At 38.0% G+C, this 23,996-nt stretch overlaps 1 non-coding gene across 1 annotated transcript; it reads left to right on the top strand.

Moving 5' to 3' along the window:
• The first annotated feature begins 12,380 nt into the window (after positions 1 to 12,380).
• Positions 12,381 to 12,486, top strand: LOC129400544 (U6 spliceosomal RNA). Its single transcript, XR_008627767.1, has one exon. It is a non-coding gene; the product is annotated as a U6 spliceosomal RNA (small nuclear RNA).
• Positions 12,487 to 23,996: the final 11,510 nt, after the last annotated feature.

The following is a 23,996-nucleotide window of genomic DNA, read 5'->3' as shown; positions in this document are numbered from 1 at the left end:
GGGCTGCTGTTGAAATGTAACTGTTGCAGAAGCGATGCTACCCTAGAAGGCGTAGAGTTCCAGCCAAGGCGCGAGCATGAAGTTACAGTTGTCTTTGTTCTGCTACTTGGTTTGAATCGAGGGAAAAATAAAGACAAAGAAAAACCCCTGGCTCTCTGTTCTCACTCAGTGATTCTGCATTTACAACCTGGTAGTGTCTGGTCTCCTCAGCCTCCCACATGGGTGTGTTTATCCCAACATTTATAGGGTTTTTACACCACGGTTCTTACACTCCTACGTTGGCTTTGTCAGCCGGGTTTTTCCCTGTCTCATCCCAAAGCTGGCATCTGCAACTGTTTGGAAATTAAGTCAAATCCAAGTATCTTATGCTTACAGTGACTTAACACTCTACTTCCGTCCATTTCTGTCATCACTTAATGTCTTCTTTTGCCTTTTTCCTTTTCACTATCAGTTTACCAGTTTGGAAAAAGAACTGGGGTTGAGGGGAAGAAGTGATAAAAGTCACCAAATCTAGATTTAGGAAGAATCTCCTTGCCTTCCGCCGATGTTTCAGGACCACGGACAGTGATCGAGCACTCCCAGGGCGCGCCTCTTCCTTAGGCTCAGTTTATAGAAACAGTAACTCTACAGAAGGTCTCTGATGTGCTTCCAGAAGTAAATGCGCTCTGAGCGCCAGGTGCCTTGTGCCAAGCTATATGAGGAGAGTAGAAAAAGAAACGAGCATAGTGAGAACTAAGTAGGAATGAAGCAGACCCTCTAGCTAGACTTTAAAGAATTCCAAGATTTAGGCAGGTATCACAGGGCCCTAAAGTGGTATGTGGGACCTAGTTTATCAGGGAGGTGCTTGAATAAGTAGCTACTGCTGCAAGTTGTAGTCTGGTTTTATTTTTGTTTTCTTTTGTTTTGGTTTGGTTTGGTTTTGGCGGTGGGGGGGGCGTGTTGCTGCTGGTGCTATTGCTGTTGTTTTTCCTGAAAGAAGAGAACGTTCCTGGTTTTAAAGGACCCACGAATATGGGAAGGGCGAAGTATTCCCAACTAAGTCACAAAACATTGTCTCAAGGATTTAGTCTGTTTTTATTACCGTGATTTCTTTTTGTTCTCTGGTCAGGCTTGAAGGAATACAGGCCAAAGATTTGTCAAATTTATCTCCTTAGTTTTGGAAGATTCAGCTGTAGCTCTGTGCATTGTTTCAAACCGCGCTTAAATGTGTAGCTTTGTGCTTTGATTGATGGCAGACAGACTGAGAAAAAAGCTCTATCTTGTCTAGTTGAAATTCCTTTGTTTTTGTTTTGCAGTGACTTTAAAAACTATCAGGACTATTGAAAGACCTTTAAAAGCCATTGATAAACTATTTGTAAGTTTCTTGTCCTCTGTGTTGCTTTAAATTGCCATTAATCTGGAGACCCCAGAGATTGGCAGAGTGGTAGGGTGCTTACCTTGCACAAGGCTGACCTTGGTTCAATCCTGAGCAGCGCATATGACCCCCAGTCTCCACAAGAAGTGATCTATGACCATCAAAATAGTAGCAAACTTGACAGTCAGCCTGGTAGGTTCTCCCCCCAGAAAAATAAAATGAATTACAGTTAATTTGAAATGAGAACTTCTAAAGCCATACATTATTTCTCAGATCTTGGCCTTCATTCTTCCTTCAAAATGCACTAAACAGTTGCTTGTCAATAATATAGTGACAGGAATTCATTCAGGCAAATCATGTAAGTAACTCGCAAGCATATAAAATGGGGGTTATTTTTGTCTCTTCAAAAGAATGTAAGAATGTACAAAGTAGTTTATCTTTTGAAAAAAGAGAAAACCCCTCCCCTACTCTGAGAACTACTCAAATTTAGTATTATTTTAATCATGTTTATATATTTTAATAACATTTTAAGCATCCTTACATAAGTAATTGCTATACTAAAAAGTTATTAATTCATTTACTGTAATTTCAGACTAGGGAAAAAATTAACAATGATTTTTGTTTTGAAACTGCTTGTGTGTTTTCTATATTTTCTTGGTTTAATTGTTGTCTTTCATTTCAATGACATAAACACATATAGTCTTCAGAAAAGAAACAATTTTCCCGGCCCCATTTATACCAAAGATTTGTATTGACATACCAAATAAAACAAAAATTAAGTATGAAAATTAAAATGATTCAATATTTAATTTTTTTTAAATTTGCTCTGAAGTAACAATGCATTTAGAATTTTAGAATAGAATCCAAACCAATACTGGCAATTCTAAGTAAAATACTGCTGAGTGCTTATGCATTTAAATTTAAAATCATTAGACACCAGGATCCTAAGTTTGTTTGGTCTTTAAACTTTTTCATCACATTCCCATGAAAATTTTATTTTCAATAGATTCTATTTTTTTCCCTTAATTTTAACTTTACAGAAAAACCGAGTAGAAAGGATGGAGAATTCCCTTATATCCCTGATCCCAAACAGGTGACCCCTTCTTCCATTCTGTCACAGTAACACATTTGTAAAAATTCAGGAACATATGTTGACAATTATTATCATTCAAGGTTTATAATTTATACTAGAATTCACTTGTACATTTTGTGGGTTTCAATAAATGTATTATGACATGTATCCATCATGTATATGCATACAGAATAGTTTCACTGTCCTAAAAAATAGCTTGTTCTACCTATTTGTTTTCCACTCCCTAACTCCTGAATTCCCTATCCTTTTAATATAAGAAAGTCTTGTATTTCCCAGATTATCATATAGTTGGAATCACATAATATGTAGTGTTCTCAGATTTCATTTCACTTCATAATATGCATCAAAGTTACCTCTACTTTTTTATTATCACTAGTTTGTTCCTTTTGTAGTAACCAAAAATATTGCATTATTTCATCTGGATGAACCAGTTTATTTATCCATTAACAAATTAAAAGAATGTTAACAGTTATGAATACAAAAAATAAATTTTATTTTTAAGAATATCCACATTTGTCAGAACCTATCTGAATATTTTATGCTTAAGAATAGTGCTCCAGCTGGCCTCACATTCTGGGGAAAGGGCAACTCAGAGAAGGGATCACCAACTATAATGTAGTCGAAGGCCATGTGGGAGAAGGGAGTTGCGGGCTGAATGAGGGCTAGAGACTGAGCACAGTGGCCACTCAACACCTTTATTGCAAACCACAATAGCTCATTAGAGGGAGAGAACAGAAGGGAATGCCCTGCCACAGTGACAGGGTGGGGTGGGGGGGAGATGGGATTGGGGAGGATGGGAGGGATGCTGAGTTTACTGGTGGTGGAATATGGGCACTGGTGAAGGGATGGGTTCCCGAACTTTGTATGGGGGAAGCATAAGCACAGATGTGTATAAATCCGTAACTGTACTCTCATGGTGATTCATTAATTAAAAATAAATAAATTTATTAAAAAAAAAAGAATAGTGCTCCAAAATTTCTTGTTACATGATTCAGGCTATTTTTAGAAACTAACAAGTATCTTCTCTTAAAAAAAATCAGTAAGGGCTGGAGCAATAGCAGAGTGGGTAGGGCATTTGCCTTGCACATGGCCAACCCAAGTTCAATTCTTCTGTTCCTCTTGGAGAGCATCTCGCCCTCAGGGCAGAGCCTGGCAAGCTACCCGTGGCATATCCGATATGCCAAAAACAGTAACAAGTCTCACAATGGAGACGTTACTGGTGTCTGCTCAAGCAAATCAATGAGCAATGGGATGACAGTGATACAGTGATACAGTGAAAAAAATCAGTGGGGTTGGGATGCAGGAGGGAAACTGGGAACATTGGTGGGTGGAAATGTACACTGATGAAGGGAGAGTGTTGGAACATCATATGACTGAAGCACAATCATGACCAACTATGTAACTGTGTATCTCACTGTGGTTCAATTAAAAAGTTAATTTATATTTAAAAAATTAAAAAATCAGTATATCCAAAATAAATAAATAAAATAATAAAGCAGCCTCTGATTTATTTGTGAAGTTGAGAAAGAAACTTATTCTTATTTGTACATGCCCCTTTAATTATTAAAAAAAGTAAATACTTGGGTCAGAGTTACAGTACAGTAGGGAGGGCATTTGTCTTGCAAGCAATCAACCCAAGTTTGATCTTCGGCATCCCATATGGTCACCCCCATACACCGCCAGGAGTAATTCCTGAGTGCAAAGCCAGGAGTAACCCCTGAGCATCACTGGGTGTGACCCAAAAAGAAAAAAAAATAAATACTTACTCTATAAATCTAATTTAAGTTATCAACTAAAACTTCCTTTTGAAAGGAATTTTCTCTCTATTCCTAGATAAAAACATGCAATAGTATATGAATGTCTACCTTTGTTATGTTTGCAAGTAAACCTAATGGGTATATATGAGTTGTAAAAAATTCCCTTCTTCTCATACCTTAAAACATTTCAAAATCATACTATTTTCATAGACAAGAACAGAATAGGAACATGTTTTGATTTTACTTTATACTTTAAGGGTGACAGCTTAATTTATCATGGATTACCCAGATGGGAAAAGTAAAATAAACTTTTTAAAAAGAAGACCTGATCAGCCAGATGAGATCCAGAGCAGCCGCGCACGACACGGCCCCTCTGCTCCTTAAAGACTATGATCCGGGAGGCCTACTAATCCATTTTGGCACCCAGAGACTTATAGAAATGCATCTAGACTGTGAGCTGAGCTATGACCCCATGCCGCCCCGGGAGGGGGAAGAATTTTCTCTCCCAGCGCTTCCTTTCTATGGGGAAGATGGCAGCGGCAGCAGCAGCAGTGCCCGCGTGGTGTCCGCCATTCTCTAGAACACACAACCCAGAGGTATGAGTGACATGGCGTGCAAGAGATTGTGGGATGGGGGTGTTACTGGCACACTCCTCCCAGATGAGATCCAGAGCAGCCTCGCAAAACATGGCCCCTCTGCTCCTTAAAGACTATGATCCAGGAGGTCTACTAACCCATTTTGGGCACCCAGAGACTTATAGAAATGTACCTAGACTGTAAACTGAGCTAAAACCACAGAAATCCAAAATCTCAAGGCCGCTGTCGTAGCCGAGCGAGCTCCTATAATCTTCATTCTCAGCAATGGAAAAGAAACTATCAAATGATGCCTTTTCAGCAGGTTTGATTGTTGGGGGGGAAATTCCGAATAATAATAGTCAATTCTCTGTTTAAATATTGAATGTATCCAAAGTATAGAGAGAATAAAGTGAAGATCATTAGCCACTCAGGTGCCGAGGTGGGGGGTTTGTGGGAGGGGGATATATTGGGGTTCTTGGTGGGGGAACAGGTGCACTGGTGAAGGGATGGGGGGTTTGATCATTATATGACTGAGACTTAAACCTGAAAGCTTTGTAACTTTTGTCGTGGTGATTCAATAAAATAAAAATTAAAAAAAAAAAAAGAAGAAGACCTGACCAGAGAAATAGCTCAACAGTCTGGAGCTCACATGTTTGGATCAGGGTGGGGAAGAAATATGGTACTGATAAAATGGCCAGGCTGTGACCTCACTCTGCTGCCCAATTAACCCTAAAACTTGGGCCGTCAGTGTATAGCTTGTTTGTCTCATTATGTGTCTGTTTATCTCATTCTCTGAAATCAGCTCACTGGACAGAGATTGAAGGTACTGATCCAATTGGCTTTATTATGATAAGTTGTCACACAACTGCAGTGACATATGATTGCATTGTGGTAGGCAGAATATATCACATGTAGAAAATATGACAGGAAGACAAAAATTATATTCCCATGGCCTAATTTTTAATTTATGAATATATTACAAGACAAAAAGAACATTGCAAATATGATTAAACTTACAAAAATTGAGAAATGTAGATTATCAAGGATTACCCAGAAGGTAAAAATAAAGCATGCTCTTAAAAATGGAGAACATGGCCAGAGAGCTAGTTTAACAGTCTGGAGAGCATTCTTTGCATGTAGGAAATGTAGGTTCAGTCTCTAGCACTGAAAAATCCTCAGGAGTAACTAACTCCAAAGCTTCAAGCTGGCAGTAGCCCTAAATAGGGCTGGATGTGGCCCAAAACCTCAAACAAATATCAAACAATCAAAAAAGTAGAGAAAGTATTTAGATAAGGTCAAAAGATGTATCAGAGAAATGAAACATAAACATAAGTGCCAGAGATATCCCAAGCATACTTGAATGGTTTTGCTGTCTCTGAAGGGAAAATACGGCAATAAGGAAGCAGAGATCACAGTTTACAACCACACGGTTAAGCATCTAGAGCTAGCAATGAATTGTCCCCTAGAGCTTCCAAAAAAAAATTTGACTTACATTGTCGTATACGCTTTGTGAAATTTTAAGCAGAGAAACCAATCCAGCCCATTTGCTTTTTGAATTATAGAAATGTAAAATAGTAAGTTGATTTTGTTTAAGCTACTGAATGTGGAGAAATTTAGTTTTAAAAAGTGATTGAAAACTAATATCAAGAATATTTGTTGTATTCTCAAAGAACGTAATAAATAACATCATTTACTTGTTTAAAGTAAACGAATAAATGAAGTTTGTGTTCATTTCTTTTTAATCTCACCATTGTCATATTCTTGTTTGGGCAAACTATTTAAGGTCTATGAGACCTGGTTTTATAATGTATGAAACGGTGTCAGTGCTTAATCTGTATTCTTGATTTTTTTTTTTGGTTTTTGGGTCACACCTGGCAATGCACAGGGGTTACTCCTGGCTCATGCACTCAGGAATTACTCCTGGCGGTGCTCGGGGGACCATATGGGATGCTGGGATTCGAACCTGGGTCGGCTGCGTGCAAGGCAAATGCCCTACCCGCTGTGCTATTGCTCCAGCCCCTGTATTCTTGATTTTTTTGTGAAAAATATATGAAAACAATTTTGACAAGTTCCCAGCACTTCAGTGTCCATAAGTAGATGATATCTTCCTTTAATTGCTATTTCAAAAATAATAAATGTTTCAGACATTTAAAAATATTATTACTGATCTACTTCAACCACATTAGATATTTTTAAATTATCTTATATTTCCAAATGACCTTAACTTTTTTTAAGTATATGTAGCCGGAGAGATATTTCAAGAGAAATCTTGGCACCACTTATCACTTCAAGCATCACCTTGAGTGGGGCATGTCATGGTTGGCCCCTATAAAAAAAATGATAGATTTTATGAGCCAGAGACATAGTACATGTGTAAGGCAATTAACAGCAGCTGACCTGGATTCAACCTGTGTCAAAACATATGGCACCTCAGGTACCACCAGGAATTATCCCTGAGAACAGAGCAAGGAATATGCTCAGGTGTGGCCCAAATACTAAATATGCTACTCCTATCTTCAAGTTCTCAACTTAGACCCACATTTCCTTAGAAAAAGTGGTTGATATCATTTAATAAATTTCAATTTTTTAGGAATTTATTCTCAACTACAAAATACTGGTTTAAACTGACCAAACTGACCAAATACATGTTTAAATCTCTGATCAAAAATTAAAATTTTGAATTATTTTAATAGTAAGTAACTGCAATCTGACTTAAATTAGTTTGAGAACAATTTTCTTAAGTGATGCTTGTACCTAGAAAGTCTAGATGAGATTCAGATCTGGATAGTTATAAGGTATATCTATATCTACATATAAGACACACACACACACACACACACACACACATATATATATAATCATGAAGCAGACTCTAATTGGTCCTGATGGAGTCTTGGTTTAATAGAGGAGCTAATCATTATGACCAGAGAATGGGAGATGCTGTTTCAAATGCCCACTCCAGTAATCATTCACATGAGGAAAAGTTACCAAATGACTTCGAAGGGCAGAGGAAATCACACTACACAAACCAAACCTACATTTACCCCAGTCTATCATTGTGAAATTATTTTAAATGAGATTTCCACAATAAAGTGCAGTTTGTAATTCTGAGCTAAATGTATTTTAAAAGTTTCTTTCATCAACACTTGCAGTAATGTACAGGAAAATCACTTAATAGCAAGATGCCATCTATAGTGTTTCTCATACTTATTTGAAGATGATGATGATGATGATGATAGCTGTATTCATCGTACATAACTATACAGCATAGCTTCTTTATGAATTCCTCAGGACAAAACTTTATGATTGGAATTACCTCTTTTAATTTCAAAATATGCTATAATAGTGCACTAATAATAGATATCATTCACAAAATTTTACAAAAGTCCTAGTGCCAAAGACTTTTCATTTGTTTTAAATTTTATTTTTATAAAATTGTTCACAATAATTCATCACATTCCATATTCCAACACTAATCCCACTACCATTACACCTTCCCACCACCATTATTTTGAATTTTCCCACCACCACCCAAGTCTGACCCCAAGGAAGATCTTAAATAATTTGTTTTGCATTGCTTATTATGAATACTGTGCTAAAAATGATAAAAAAAAGTTTTCCTTAGAGGAAAATGTGTGAAAATTGTTGTATCTCACCTTGGAGCCATTAAGCCCTGGTATAAGATACTGCTAATATTTTGTTACAGGTTTAAACTTGTGTGCTAATATATATATATATATATATTTTATCAAATTCAGTTGCCTTTACACCCCATCAAATATAATGTGCTACTCTTGGTACATTAGTGGCTAAGAGAATGACATGTCACTCCAGAAATTCTAAAATTTTAAGTAGGGTGATGGAGCTGGAGTTAAATTTTTAACTGGATGGTGACTTTGTCCGGAGGCATCTCTGTAGCTTGTGGCTCTTTTCTGAGATTTATCTGTGAGTCTATGAATCATGGCCATTAACGAGCTGATATGGCTCCAGAAGCAGATCGTGGACCTGACCACCAGGCTCCAGGAAGAACAGGGAGATGTGGGGAGATCTTCCATTCTCAACTTGATGTGAGCCTGGAGATTTTAGTCACAAAATTTGCAAACCTGAGTTTTTTGCAGATTCATTAGCATGAGGGGCTCATCCCAAACTTGTAGAGATCAGCTGTAAATATGGTGGCAATTGGGTTCTGGTGGTTTTCAGCTGCAGTGGCTCTGTTGCTTAGTGCCAAGGTCTTTGAAAGTTTTCCACATATTAATTTTGAAAGTTTTCTAGAACTATGTACATTTTTAAGATGAGGACTCAGAGATATAGGTTGTTTTAATTAGGACTGACAGTGGCCTGTGACATAAGAAGCATATCATATGTTTAAATCTTTGTAAATTTCCTAGAGATGGTAGGGGGTGAGTTGGAGTGTTTGCTCTGTGAAGACTGACTCTAAAGTCTGCACTACCATTTTACAGTAGAAGTAAAAATAATTCTTTTTGTAAGTTCTGACTTACCTGTGAGAAAAAGAAGGAAGAAAGGAAGGAAGGAAGGAAGGAAGGAAGGAAGGAAGGAAGGAAGGAAGGAAGGAAGGAAGGAAGGAAGGAAGGAAGGAAGGAAGGAAGGAAGGAAGGAAGGAAGGAAGGGAGGGAGGGAGGGAGGGAGGGAGGGAGGGAAGGAGGGAGGGGGGAGGGAGGGAGGGAGGGAGGGAGAGAGGAAGGAAATGCTCTGATGATTTAAATGTTTGGAAGAATTCTCTAGTGAATCCATCTTGACCTGAGCTTTTGTTTTGGGGAAGAATTTTGATTACTATTTCAATTTCCTTGATAGTGATAGGTCTATACAGATATTCCAAATCTTCTTGACTCAGCCTTGGGAGGTTATAAGAATCTAGGAATTTATCCATTTCTTCTAGGTTCTCTTGTTTCATGGCATACAGACTTTCAAAGTAATTTCAGATGATCTTTTGAATTTCTTTGGTTTCTTTTGTGATGTCCCCTTTTTCATTTCTGATTCAGTTTTTATTCTGATTTCAGTTCTGATTCAGTTCTCTCTCTCTTTTTTCTTGTGAGTCTTGCTAATGGTTTATTAATCTTGTTTCTTTTACCAAAGAACTAACTCTTGGTTTCATTGATCTTTCGGATTATTTTTTGGGTTTCCATATCATTAATTTCTGCTCCAAGTTTTATTATTCCCTTCCTCCTGCCTAGTTTGGGTACTTTTTGTTGGTCCTTTTGAGCTGTGTAGTCAGGTGATTTATGTGTGCCCGTCCTTTTCAAGCTTTTCCAGGAAATCAAAGAAATAGAAACTCTTCCAACAGTTTCTATGAGGTACATATCGCCCTATTACCAGAAGCAAACAGAGACACCACAGAAAAAGAAAATTACAGGGTAATATCTCTGATGAACATGGATGCAAAGATTCTTAACAAAATATTATCAAATTTGTAAGTCTGTAACTGTATCTCACAATGATTCATTAAAAAAATATATATATCCCAATGTTTTATCACACTGATTTTCTTATTGATTCAAGAAACTTTGGACACTTACTATTTAGGTGACAGACAAACCTCTGATGTTGTTTATTTAGAAAAAATTTCTACAGCTTATTCCATTAATGATCTCATAGGTTTTCCCCCCTCCCCCCCTTTTTATTGAATTACCATGAGATAGATATAATTACAACACTTTCATGTTTGAGTTTCAGTCATACAATGATGGAACATCCATCCCTCCACCAGTGCACATTCTCTACCACCAATATCACAGTATTATCCCCCCACTTTATAACCCTACCCCTGAGTCTATGGCAAACAATTTCTCCATACTCTTTCTCTCTCTTTTTGGGCATTATGGTTTGTAATATAGAAACTGAGAGGCTATCACATTTGGTCCTTTATCCATTTTCCACATACGATGATCTCATAGTTTAATGAAACAAGCTAGCAAGTAAAGAGGTAAGTACATCATAATGTAAAGAGATCTTATAAAGCATCTGTCGCTTGTATAGTAATCCTTTCTCTAGCCCCACTCTAGTAGTTGTATAACTTTAAACTATATGGTAAAAATGTTGTAGGTTGGTGGTAATCATACCGCTAGTTCTAAGACCAGATCTGGTTAATAGAGTCTCCCTTTGAACTTGTCACAGACATTTTTGGTTCAGAATATCAGGATTGAATTCAATGTCCTCATTAATTCCCTGACATTTGATTTAGAAATTGATAATCTGATGAAGTTTTCACATGGGATAAAAACATTTTTTTAATTTCAAGAAATTATATTTTTCACTTCAGTTTTCTCTTTCTCGGATTATAGTAGTTTATAACAGTGCATAATACTATCAGACAGTAATTTGATAAAAAGCAGTTAAGACTTATGGGGCGCAAAATTATCCAGTCATAACCACCATCAAAGTGCCATTACCCTTCCACCCCTGTCCATCTTCCTGTCCACCCATTGTTCTGTCATTAGTGCCCATTCGTTTCCATTAGATATTGTCTGTCCCTTTGCTTTATATTTTTTACACTAATTATGAGTGACATCATCCACTATTTGTCTTTCTCCTTCTGACTTACTTAGTGCACCTTCTCTTTATATGTTACAGATTTCACCTTTCCTTGCTGAATGGGTAGTGTTACAGTATGACATTGTTAACACATACCATAACTTCTTTGGCTACTCATCCTCCTCTGTCAGTAGGCACTTGGACTGTTTCCAGATCTTGGCTATTGTAAACAACACTTTAATGAACATTGGTATTCATATGCTTTTTGAAAATAGTGTTTCTGTGTGTGTTGGACAGATACTTAAAAATAGAACTGTTGATCACAAAACAGCTCAAGAACAGGCTGAGTACACCTATGCCCCAATACTAGGAGGGCCTATGTGGCAGTCAGGTCTTCAGATCTCTAGACTGGCGGCTGCAATCGACCCTACTGTGGTGACACAGTCCTGTGCATGGCTAGATAGCCTGGAGGTGGGGATGGGGGTGGGGAGGAACAGATTAAAGAAAGAGGATTCAGTCACAAATTATGTCCTGGGGAGCTGAAAGGAAGCACACCAGTCACAAGATCCCCTTGCTAACTGGCTTGCTCATAGTCACTTATGAACTGAGAAGAACTGGGTTTGTTTAGCTAGATTAAACATGCAGGCCCAACCTCTAGTTTGCTTGCAATTAACCGAGGGCTGGGTAACTAAGCTTATCTCAGAAATTTATCTTCAGGATCTGCTTCTAAAAAGAGAGATCAAAATGACAACTTCCAGCAACATCACTGAGATGGTGACAGCAGCTAATTCTGAGCCCAAAATATTTCTTATAGTCTCTGACATTCATTAGCGATAGAACAGGAGTTCAGGGTTTGGGTGCCAGCAGTTTGATACAATAATCCTTATTTCCAGATTCTCAGTCCCTCAGAATTTTCTTCATAACGGCTTGTTTTTCCAAGGCAGGGATCCACATTTTATATTTATTTTTAAAATGTTCATTATTATTTTTGGACAGGTTGAGAAAGAGCTTTATTGGCAACAAGCTGGCAAGTTGGAAGATAGCAGACTCATGTCCTCAAAACAACCATCTCATATGAACAGCCAAAAGGTTTTTCTTTTTTTGAAAAAGTCGTGCTCGCTTTGGCAGCACAAGCACTAAAATTGGAATAATACATAAACGATTAGCATGGTCCCTGTGAAGGATGATGACAAAACCCATGCAGTGCTCCTATTTGAAAAAATAATAAAATATGATATAAATAAATTAGAAAGCGAAGAGATCTCTCCCATATGTGAGATATAAAAGAAACATAGTAAGGGAACAACAAACAGTCAAAGTCAGCAGAACTGAAGATTTTTCCTATAGAACTAAGCAAACAATGGATGGTTCTCAAACATTGGTTATGTCCTTCTAAGGGAGAGGACCTTGGGACACTGGCGAAAGGAAGCAGACGCTCTGGTGGTAGGTCTTGTGTTGGAACGGCGTAAGCATGAAAAGTATGATGAACAGTCCTACAGTTCCCAGTAACACAAAAGAAACAGTTTTAAAAATAAAACAAATAAAACCAGGGGCTTATAGGAATGAACAGGTGGGAAAGTGTGAGCTCCCTCTTCTTCCTCCTTTTTCTCATCCTCATAGCTTCATCTCTCTTCTTCCTCGCCACCATCTCTTCTCTCTTCTCCTCCTCCTGCACTGGCTCTCCTAATAGTGTCCTCTGCTTATGGCATTATCTCCCTTAGCTGCTTTTACTATTTGACTGTTTATTCCCTCTGTGAACAGTCTGTTTAGAGAGACCAATCAGATTTTGTGCGCCCTTTAAAGGGCTTGTAGGACAAAGCCTACATCCTTCTGCTTATGAGGGTTTGTAGGATGATCAATCAGATTGGTTATTTCCTTCTAAGGATTTTGTATGATGACCAATCAAAGGTCTTGATTATCTGGGTCCTCAATTTATGTTTTCTCTGTAGAAGTTTGACAGTGTCCAAGCAAAATCCTATGATTTGTGCAAATTTTAATCTAATTTTTACTGCAGTTGCCAGAAAGTGCTAAGGATCTGCCTGTTCAACCATCTTGACAGAACAAAAGAGATAGCTCTCTTTTTAAGAGAACGCATGAAAGAAATGTTCACCTTTTATTTGGATTCAAATTTTATATGAATTTGAAGCAAGAAAATGAACAAGTCTCTTCTGATTATATTAGTCAAATAAGGTCCTGGTAGGAAAAAATAAACTACTAATGAAAGTTCAAACAAGTAAGATTTGATATGTGGAGAGTTTTTGATATAGCTATTGGAAATACTGAATGAAAGAGATAAAATAAAGTTAAACTGAAGATTAGCAACTTCACAACTCCTCTCCCAGTGACAAGAATAAGGTTGTTTTACCGGGTATAACTTCAGAAACCAGCTAGAAATGGACCCTGAAATATCAAATACCTAGTTTTCCAATCATGGAATTAATTACTCTTACAAAAATCTCAAGAATAATGAAGGATGAGAAAGGAAAAATATAATAATATATTCAAGCCTCTGCTTAGTTATCATTCATATATACCCTTCTAATGAAGTTATATATATATATATATATATATATATATATATATACATGACATCTCTTAGCTACTTTTACTGCTTAAACATTTGACTGTTAACTCCCTATGTGTTCATCTGTTTGGAAAGACCAATCAGATTTTAAAATTTAATACCATCAAAAATTACAATGACCCTTGATTACAATGCTTCTACACTTCAATATTCAACTACTCTTTGAATAACTGTCACTGTCACTGTCATCCCATTGCTTATCGATTTGCTCAAGTGGGCACCAGTAAGTTCTCCATTGTGAGACTTGTTGTTACTGTTTTAGGCATATTGAATACACCGCGGGTAGCTTGCCAGGCTCTGCCGTGCAGGCGAGACACTCTCTGTAGCTTGCCGGGCTCTCCAAGAGGGGTGGAGGAATCAAACCCGGGTCAGCCGCATACAAGACAAATGCCCTACCCGCTGTGCTATCACTCCAGCCCACTCTTTGAATAATAAAATAATTTTGTTAATAAAATTATTCTCAAAATTGAAAATCACAAATCTGAAGCTATGACTCAAGCTGTACATCTTTACAGCTTAATGATTTGCATATGCAAAACTCTGGGCCTGATCCCTGGCACTGTTTGGGCCCCTGAGCACTGCTGGTGGTTTCCAACCACTACCAGAAGTAGCGTCTATAAAAGCATTTAAGAATAATGGAAAGCTCAAAATCGTATTACTGACAATCATATTGCAAATTTACAATTGGTCAGTTTTTATTCAACTTCACAATTCTACTTGAATGCTGTTATCTGCAGATTATATTATAACTTTAGTCACTATTCTTTTTTCCTTATAGGGAGAGATAGTATAGCAAGTCTGGTGACTTGCACACAGGGGACCAGGTTTTATCCCTAGCACCCAGTATGGGCCCCTGAGAAGTGCCGGTAGGAATGCCTTAGTATAGTCAGGAGTAAGTCCTGAGTACCATCAGGTGTGGCCCCCAAAACAAAACAGAACTACTTCTTTTTTTTCGAGTCGGGCTTTCCATCTATATGTTTGTGTGAGCTTTAACCATAGCCCACTGAAATTCTAGAGCCCTCACGCTATTCAAATGCCTCTGCTTGTTCCTCTCACTCCCCCTTCCCTTTCCCTCTGGTTTCCATGATAGTTTTCAGAGTCCAAGCGTTTAAATAAGATTTTTTTTGTCTTCAAAATTTTTGGAACTTTTGAATTCAGTTCCTGATACTACCAAACTTTCTCGGGTTGTGTTACTGTATTAGTCTGATGTTAAACATTTTAAATGCTTGACAGCAACTTTTTTAAAAAAATAATGTATCTTTGATATAGTGTTTTTTTAAAAGATAAAAATAGTGAATCACTATTTAAAATATTCTTAATAGAGGTTTTTTTTATAAAAAATGAAGGAGTAATTATATATTTGAGCTTCGGTTTTTGAACAACAGCTAATATGCTCAGGGCTTTCTCCTGACTCTATTTCAGGAATTACTCCTGGCTGAGCTCTGGGTATCATATTGGATGCTGGGAATCAAATTCGTGTTGACTGTGTGCAAGGCAGGAGTCCTAACCACTACTCTCTCCAGCCCCTGGTGTGTTTTTATTTCCTTTTCATTTAATATATATATATACACACATGTATATATATATATATATATTATTGAATCACCATGAGAACAGTTTCAAAGCTTTCCAGTTTAAGTCTCGGTCATACGGCGATCAAACACCCATCCCTTGACCAGTGCACATTTTCCACCAGTATACCCCCCATCCCACCCCTCCCCCTGCCTCTGTGGCTGATGACTGATGACTTCCACTTTACTCTCTCTCAACTTTGATCACATTCAATATTTTGACAAAAGACCCACCATTATTATTTGGAGTTTTCCCCAATAATTAGATCTGCCGAAAAGGAATCATTAGATATTTTTTTCTATTGCTGATTCTGAAGAGCATATGATAATTTTGGATTTCTGATATTTTAGTAATAAATCTGGGTTGAATTCTGTCAAAAGCTGCTGGGTTCCGAGACTGGTTTGTATGCCTCTGGGATCAGGGCTGTTCAGGAGCCAGGAGCCATTTGTGGGCAGCAACTCAGGGCCTCAATGGGGTGGGGAGAGGAGCAGTTTCCATCCCCCATTCCGTGAGGCCCCGAGTGTCACGCCACTGCAGTCTCAAACCTGGCTGTCCAATAGGCTCTGAAAAAGTGGCAGCCATTGCGCCACTGGGGAGAAAATTTGGAGAATCAAACACCTTTCCCCACCCGGGGTGGCACGGCGCAGTAGATTAATGCTCAGTCCAGATGCGTTTCTGCCAAAAAGATGTTGGGTTCTGGAATTGGTCTGAGTGCCTCTGGGATCATGGTCATTCAGGAGTCAGGAGACGTTGGTAGGCGGCAACTTGGGGCCTCATCGGGACTGGGAGAGGAGCCGGTTCCACCCCCGCATCCCGTGAGGTCCCGCGTGTCTCTGCTCTCTCTAGTTTTGGGCAGGGGCAGATGCTAGATCATTTATTTTCCATTGCTCAATTTGCATATTAGAAAAGGTCACATGACTGCGTAAGTGGCCACGTGCTTTGGAGGAATATTCTTGATAGCCACATACTGGAGCCATGCTTGTAGGAGCTCATGGTCATTGGAATTCCATCTGGAGAAGGCGGGGAGTCTGCACCTGCTCCATCTGGGGGTCCCAGAGGTATTGGCTTGGTATGGGGCCAAGAGAATTCTTTGGTGTTGTGGTGCCCACCGGGGTTCTTCTCTGTTGAGTGTGGCAAGATGGCGCCAGGGGTGGTTGAGGGCGTCACTTCTGGCATCAGAGGTGGACTGGGAGGTAGGATGGAACTGCCTGGTTCCAGTGCCACCATGCGGTTTGGAGGAATAGTCCTGATAGCCACATACTGGCGCCATGCTTATAGAAGCTCATGGTCACCAGGATTCCATCTGGAGAAGGCGGGAAACTACATCTGCTCCATCTGGGGTGTCACGGATATATCAGCTCAATATGGGGCCAGGAGAATTCTCTGGTGTTGTGGTGCCCGCCAGCTTTTTTCACGGCTGAGTGCAGCCAGAACTACTTGTTTTATGTTGTCTTTGACCCCCAAAGGATCTTGGGTAGTTTGAAACTTTACCTGCTAAGAGTGAGAAAATATTTATTCTTTAATCATTTTGGAACTATCGTATGGGTACCATAGATTTACACTGTTTTTTCCTATTAAATATTAAGGTACTAAGAGACATGAAAGTAAACTTCCAGAGCTGGAGTAAAAGCACAGCGTGTAGGGTGTTTGCCTTGCATGCAGCCGACCCGGGTTCAGTTCCCAGCATCCCATGTGGTCCGCTGAGCACTGCTAGCAGTAATTCCCGAGTGCAAAGCCAGGAGTAACCCCAGTAACCCCTGTGCATCGCCAGGTGTTACCCAAAAAGCAAAAAAAAAAAAGAAAAAGAAAAGAAAAGAAAGGAAACTTCCCTGGTTCTCAGCACAGTTCTTTCAACTTTCACTATAGAATAGCAAACCAAACTTACTCTTGGTAATCAAGATCTATCCCTCCTGAAATTATTGATACCCACTATTAATAGGAGTGAGAAACATAGAAGACATTCTATGTTTTTGTTTTTCAGTGAAATGGGAGCTTTCAGTGTTCATATGGCAGACTTAATAGCACCACTGTTGTTCATTGATTTGTTCGAGCGGGCACCAGTAGCATCTCCATTGTGAGACTTATTGTTATTGTTTTTGGCATATTGAATACACCACTGGTAGCTTGCCAGGTTCTGCTGTGTGGGCGGGATACTCTCAGTAGCTTGGACTGGAGTGATAGCACAGTGGGTAGGGCATTTGCCTTGCATGCAGCCGACCTGGCTTCAAATCCTCCATCCCTCTCAGAGAGCCCGGCAAGCTACTGAGAGTATACCGCCTGCACGGCAGACTTAATATCCTCTTTCTTTAAAGAATTCCATTTTCTGATTAAAACCGTATTCATTATAGAAACGTGTAATCACAAAATAAATGAGTTTGGTGGTGGTGGTGGTCTCTCTCTCTCTCTCTCTCTCTCTCACCTGCCACATGCATCCAGTGACCATGAGCTGCTTCCCCACCCCGGTCTGCAGCCTCTGCCAGAAGATGCATAAAGGAGGGAACAGGGATGCCAGGTTGGTTGGTGATCAGTTGCCGTTTATTCTCACTAACACGCACCTGTTCCAGTCTCACTAAGCACCCTGTGCCAGTCTTACACTGCCCCTCATTCCCATCTCCTCCTGCCCCCCATGCTAGTCTCTCCATGCTCTGTCTTGCAGCCTTGGTCTCCTGTCCAACCTCTTAGCATTGGGGGTAGTTGCTACACACAGGTCAAGTAGCACAACCACATATGAAGGCCCTTCCTTTTGAATAAGACACAGATCTCCCACAGCTAGGAGATCTGGTCAAGAGGGGTGTTTCTCCTTTCCTTAGTCCAACAACCATCTTAGATTTACTTACTTCTAAATAATCTTTCTAGTCATTTTGTGTGGACACAGCAAGAGATATATTAAGCTTGCAGGGTGGCTCTCCTGAAAACATCTTGCTATAGATCTCAGACTACAGTGCTCAGGACAGATTAGTCTTTCCAAACCCTAGCAGGGTCCTACAGTTGTTACTCTTTGGATCATGACAGAATTTGTCCATGACCATGCTCTTAATTTATAGTTAAGTATTATGGCTCTTGGCCTGGCCCATTTCAATGCCAGGGTAGCTCACAGCTTGCCCTGGGTCCATCCAGTCCCTTGTTGCAATCCTGCTTTGGGGGTGCTAGAAAGTAAGGGCAACTGAGGCTTAAATTGAGAAAACAGATGCTCAGGAGTGACTATTATTTGGAGTCAATTAACTCCTATGTTACAAAGGCATCACTTAACTGTCTGCCTGTATCTACACAAAAAGGACATTGCTCTGAAATAAACTATGCAAAAGGACATAAGAGAAGGAGAAAAGCAATATATCACTTACAAATACAAAAATCAGAGATCTCTGAGGAATTTGACTTTACAAGTCACAGGTAGTGCTTATGGGAAAATGGTGATTAACTGGTTGGGGAAGCAGAGCACAGGGAAGTTAAAGGTAAACACAGAGGCATGGCAGTGCCTTGGGAGCACTATGGATGGTGTAACTCGATAAACCTAAGCTCCCTGAGACAAGAGAGAAAGGACAAACCAAAGTTATCCTACAGAAACATGTTTCTCAATAGCAAATCCTGAAGTTAACTGCATGAGAAAAATATTAATGAGTAGTGTGTTTCTCTTCTTAAGTAGTGGATTAAGAGTAAAACAGCACAGTGTATGATGTCAAATAGAGCTTATACTCATAGGAAAATATTCCCAATTTTAAATTATTATCTCTCAGGAGGACATTCAATGTTTTTGTGGGGGCAGGAAATCTGCTTCTGAGTCAAGAAGAATATAGTAAGATCAATAAATTGTTTGATTCCACCATGCCCTTCTTTGGTTTTGCAATAAGTCATTTGGTAAGAAGCAATATTGTACGGGGTATTTTGAAAATGAATAAAGTTCTTCAAAAGCATCCCTGATATTGGTGCTGAAGGAAATATAGGAAGCAGGACATGAAGATCCAATATAAAAAATAGATTTTTAGTTCCACTGAACTCATTTACTTTTTCAAAAGCTCGGTTACTATTTCAAAATAAACATTTACTGTTTCTGGAAAAAGTCATACTCATAGCTGGCTAGCTTTCTCAAAAATGATACCATATAAAGATCTAACATTGACCTCTGCTATTAGCTCCTGTGCACTCAAAAAAGATGGAAGTCAATTAGCTTTGGTATAAAAAAGTGAACATTGTTACATGTGCATGGAACCTTTTGCTATTTTGCATATAAACCCTCTGATGAAGCATTTGAAAATCTAGCAAATTGCTGCCCAGATATGGTCACAGATCAGGGCATTCTGTACACATTTTATCTAGGAGTTAAAATTACCATTTGATATCTGCCATTCAGGAATTCCTTTATTTCCAAGTGGAAATTGGGTAAGACATTTTGAAGATGGCCTTTTGCAGTATCATTTCCAGACAACAAAATACAGTCCCAGCAAACCTAATTTTCTTTAATCTTAAAAAAATAGTTTAAAATAAATAAAATAATATAATCAAATGTTAATCACTTTGCTTTAGCAATTATCAAATCACTGTCATTTGTTTTCATCGGTATTCCTGATCAGAGAATTTTAGAAGACCCTGTAGTCATTTACTAATATATTACTTAATGTCTGAATAATGAAAGTGTCCTGCTGGTATGTTTAGGAAACATGTTGGATCACGTCTAAACTATAAATGATAAAAAAATTCTGTTATTTCTACCTTCCTATGCCTTAGAATGTTGCAAGAACAGTATGAACTCTCAACATCATTGGCTATGACCTATATTTGAACGTGATACGTTCATAACTGTTATCTGCCAACTTAGACATTGAATACATAGTTTCTAAATTACCCTTTGTCCCCAAATACTTAGATTTCACTCACATAGTCCCTAAATTTAAGCAAATATCAGTAAAAATCACTTACAATTATTATTTTTTTAAATTTTCATATCTCTTGGTGTTAGATTTACATACTTATGTCCTAGTATATGCCCAAATATATTTCACATCATAAACCTAAAAGTGATAAGGTATGATGGAGCTTAATTTTATATGAACAAATATCTACCTTTAAAAAAATTATTATTATTATTATTATTATTATTATTTTTATTGAATCACCATGTGGAAAGTTACAAAGCTTTCAGGCTTAAGTCTTAGTTATACAATGCTCGAACATGCATCCCTTCACCAGTGCACATATTCCACCACCCAGAATCACAGTGTACCTGCCCGCCACCCCGCCTGTGTAGCTGATAAATTTCACTTTACTTTCTCTTTAGTTTGATTATATTCAATAATGAACAAATATCTACTTTTAAGTCAGATGTCTTACAGAAGATTTTTATAGAGTTCTCCAAACAAAAACAAAAATAACAAAGAGCCTTAGATTTGGGACATTATTTCTGTTAGGAATGGAAGTTCGAGAATATTTGTGTGTTCAAGTTCTTGAGATATTTATCAAGATAAGGAATATTCAGTATTCCTTATTTAAAACCCTGGAGGAATCTATTTTCTAATATCTTTCACAGATATTACATGCTCTAAAATATTTAGGGAAACAAGAATTCATTTGTATTGTATTTCCAGAACTTTCACTTTTAGATATTTAATGATATTTTGGATCTCCTTGTAGCTACAATAAAAGAGCTTTTTTAGAACACAATAAAATATATTTTTATTTCTCACCTGTTTCACTTGTCTGGAACAAAGATAACTTGGGTTTATCAGGTTCCTTCTAGAAACAATTGAGCACATTCTCAAAAACTAAAAACAAATTAAACAAGATAAATCCTTGACCTACAGAATTTTCACTCAAAAGTGAAAACCACTTGTTTTGCATTAACCAATTGTTTTTATATCAGTTGACCTATCAACAACAAAAGTTAGTAAATGTAAAACCACTGAAATCAGAAATTAGAAGTAACCTATTTTCCTGGTAGCAAAATCATCATTATATTCAAGCTCTATGAATTACCTAAGGCAGGAGTGACATATTTGAAGTCTGTTTCCTGAAATGTGACAAGATGGAAAGCATTTGATTGATGGTAAACAATGGACTTTTAAGTCAGTCATCTATTTTAGGGCTATTAATACATATTTATTAGAACGTCTGAGAGAACTGAAAGAGGGTTATGAAGATGAGGTACACATAATTTCTGAAAGTGACTGCCTTTTCTAGTTCTTGGAGAACAAAGGGAGCACAATGCAGTACATAGGCCACAAAATAATGTTCACCAATTCCCTGCTACAGTGATCAGGATCCTGGAATTTGTTATAACCATGGATGGGACAGAGATCATTGAAACTGTAGCTAGGTTGCTGGTGTATGGAAAGATTGGAATTTCTCAAAATTACCTGAGTAAGGAGAAAAAGAAAAAAAAGCTTCATTGTTTCTACAATTATCTGATACCTTGTTAATATCGTCTGTTGGAGAATCAAAAATAGAGAGAAGTCAGCAAGGAAGAAAACCTAAGGAATATACTTTGTAGCATCTGGAACAGAGATGTGAGGTGAGAAAGAATCTACAAATATAAAGTGTATTCAATGATTGGTAAACAACTATTTCTGTCTTTATGCTATCTTCTTCTAAGTAAGAAAGAATTTTTGTCCCCCTAAGTGATTATAAAATTTTAACCCATTTGCTAAGCACTTATATTAAAGCTATAATAATGTATTTGTATTCCATAGAAACTGGCAAATTGAAAAGTATTGTTATCTCAGAAATGGAAACAGATGGAAAGCATTTGAGAAATAAGTGTGTAGTGTAATTTTATTGTTAATTAGACCTATAAAGAAAAGAGAGATTTTCTAAAGGAGTAGAGATATAGGTATTGGGAGATCCTTTCTTTGGGGATATTTGGAAATTCCTTTCAGAGAAGAGGATGGATTACACATATTTAAAAAGGGGTGAGAGTGTTCTCTTTTATTTCTTGAAGTAGTATTTTGTAATTTTCCTTCACCTCGTTGGTTAAGCTGATTCCAAGGTACTTGATTTTCTGAGGTACTATTTTGAACAGAATTTTTTTGATGTCTCTTTCTTCTCTTTCATTATTTGTATATAAGAAAGCCATGGACTTTCGGGTGTTGATTTTGTAGCCTGCCACTTTACTATATCGACCTATTGTTTCTAGGAGCTTTTCTGTAGAGTCTTTAGGGTTTTCCAAGTAGAGTATCATATCATCCTTAAATAGTGATAACTTGACCTCTTCCTTTCCTATCTGTTTGCCCTTGATATCTTTTTCTTGTCTAACTGCTATGGCCAGCACTTCAGTACTATATTGAATAGGAGTGACAAAAGTGGGCAACCTTTCCTTGTGCTTGATCTTAGAGGGAAGGCGATTAGTTTTTCCCCATTGAGAATGATACTTACCATGGGCTTTTGGTAGATGGCTTTGACAATAATGAGGAAAGTTGCTTCGATGCCCATTCTGCTGAGAGTTTTCATCATAAACGGGTGCTGAATCTTTTCAAATACTTTCTCTAGGAAATGGAGACACATCCCCTGCTCATGGAAAGGGAGAGTTAACATTATCAAAATGACAATACTGCCCAAAGCACTATACAAATTTAATGCAGTCCCTATCAGGATTGAAAAAAAAACATGACATTTTTCAAAGAAATAGACAAAACCCTCCTGAAATTTACATGGAACAACAAACCCTCACAAATAGCTAAAGAAATCCTTGGACAAAAGAAGATGGGTGGCGTCACCTTCCTCAACTTCAAACTCTACCACTTTAATTAAAACAGCATGGTATTGGGATAAAAACAGACCTGCAGACCAATGGAACAGAGTTGATAATCCTATCACAGACTTCCAAAAATATGGCCACTTAATCTTTGACAGGAGCAAGAAATGTGAAGTGGAACAAGGAAAGCCTCTTCAACAAGTGGTGCTGGGAAAACTGGATAGCTATCTGCAAAAAAAGACGAACTCTAACCTCTGTCTAATGCCAGGCACAAAAGTCAGATCAAAGTGGATTAAAGACCTCGATATCAGACAGGAATCTATAAGATTCATAGAAGAAAATGTAGGCAGAACTCTCCATGACATTGAAGCTAAAAGCATCTTTAAGGATTAAACAGCACTGATCATGCAAGTGGAAGCAAACATAAGCAAATGGGACAACATCAAACTAAGAAGCTTCTGCATTTCAAAAGAAACAGTGACCAAAATACAGAAAGAGCCCACAGAATGGGAAAGAACATTTACCCAATACGCATCTGATAAGGGATTAATATTCAGGATATACAAGACACTAGTAAATTTGCATAAGGATAAAACCTCCAACTTCATCAAAAAATGGGGAGAAGAAATGACAAGAAATTTCCTTAAAAAACAAATACAAATGGCCAAGAAGTGCATGAAAAAATACTCCACATCACTAGTCATCAGGAAGATGCAAATCAAAACAACAAATCACACCACAGAGACTGGCACACATTCAAAATAACAAAAGCAACCAATGCTGACGTGGATGTGGACAAAAAGGGATGCTCCTTCACTGTTGGTGAGAATGCCGACTGGTCCAGTCTTTCTGGAAAACAATATGGACAGTTCTTCAAAAGCTATAAATTGA

This window comes from Sorex araneus, chromosome X (genome assembly GCF_027595985.1).
Source record: "Sorex araneus isolate mSorAra2 chromosome X, mSorAra2.pri, whole genome shotgun sequence".
NCBI classification, from domain to species: domain Eukaryota; kingdom Metazoa; phylum Chordata; class Mammalia; order Eulipotyphla; family Soricidae; genus Sorex; species Sorex araneus.
The sequence above is the reverse complement of the archived record's forward strand: the minus strand, read 5'-3'. Positions and strand labels throughout refer to the sequence as shown.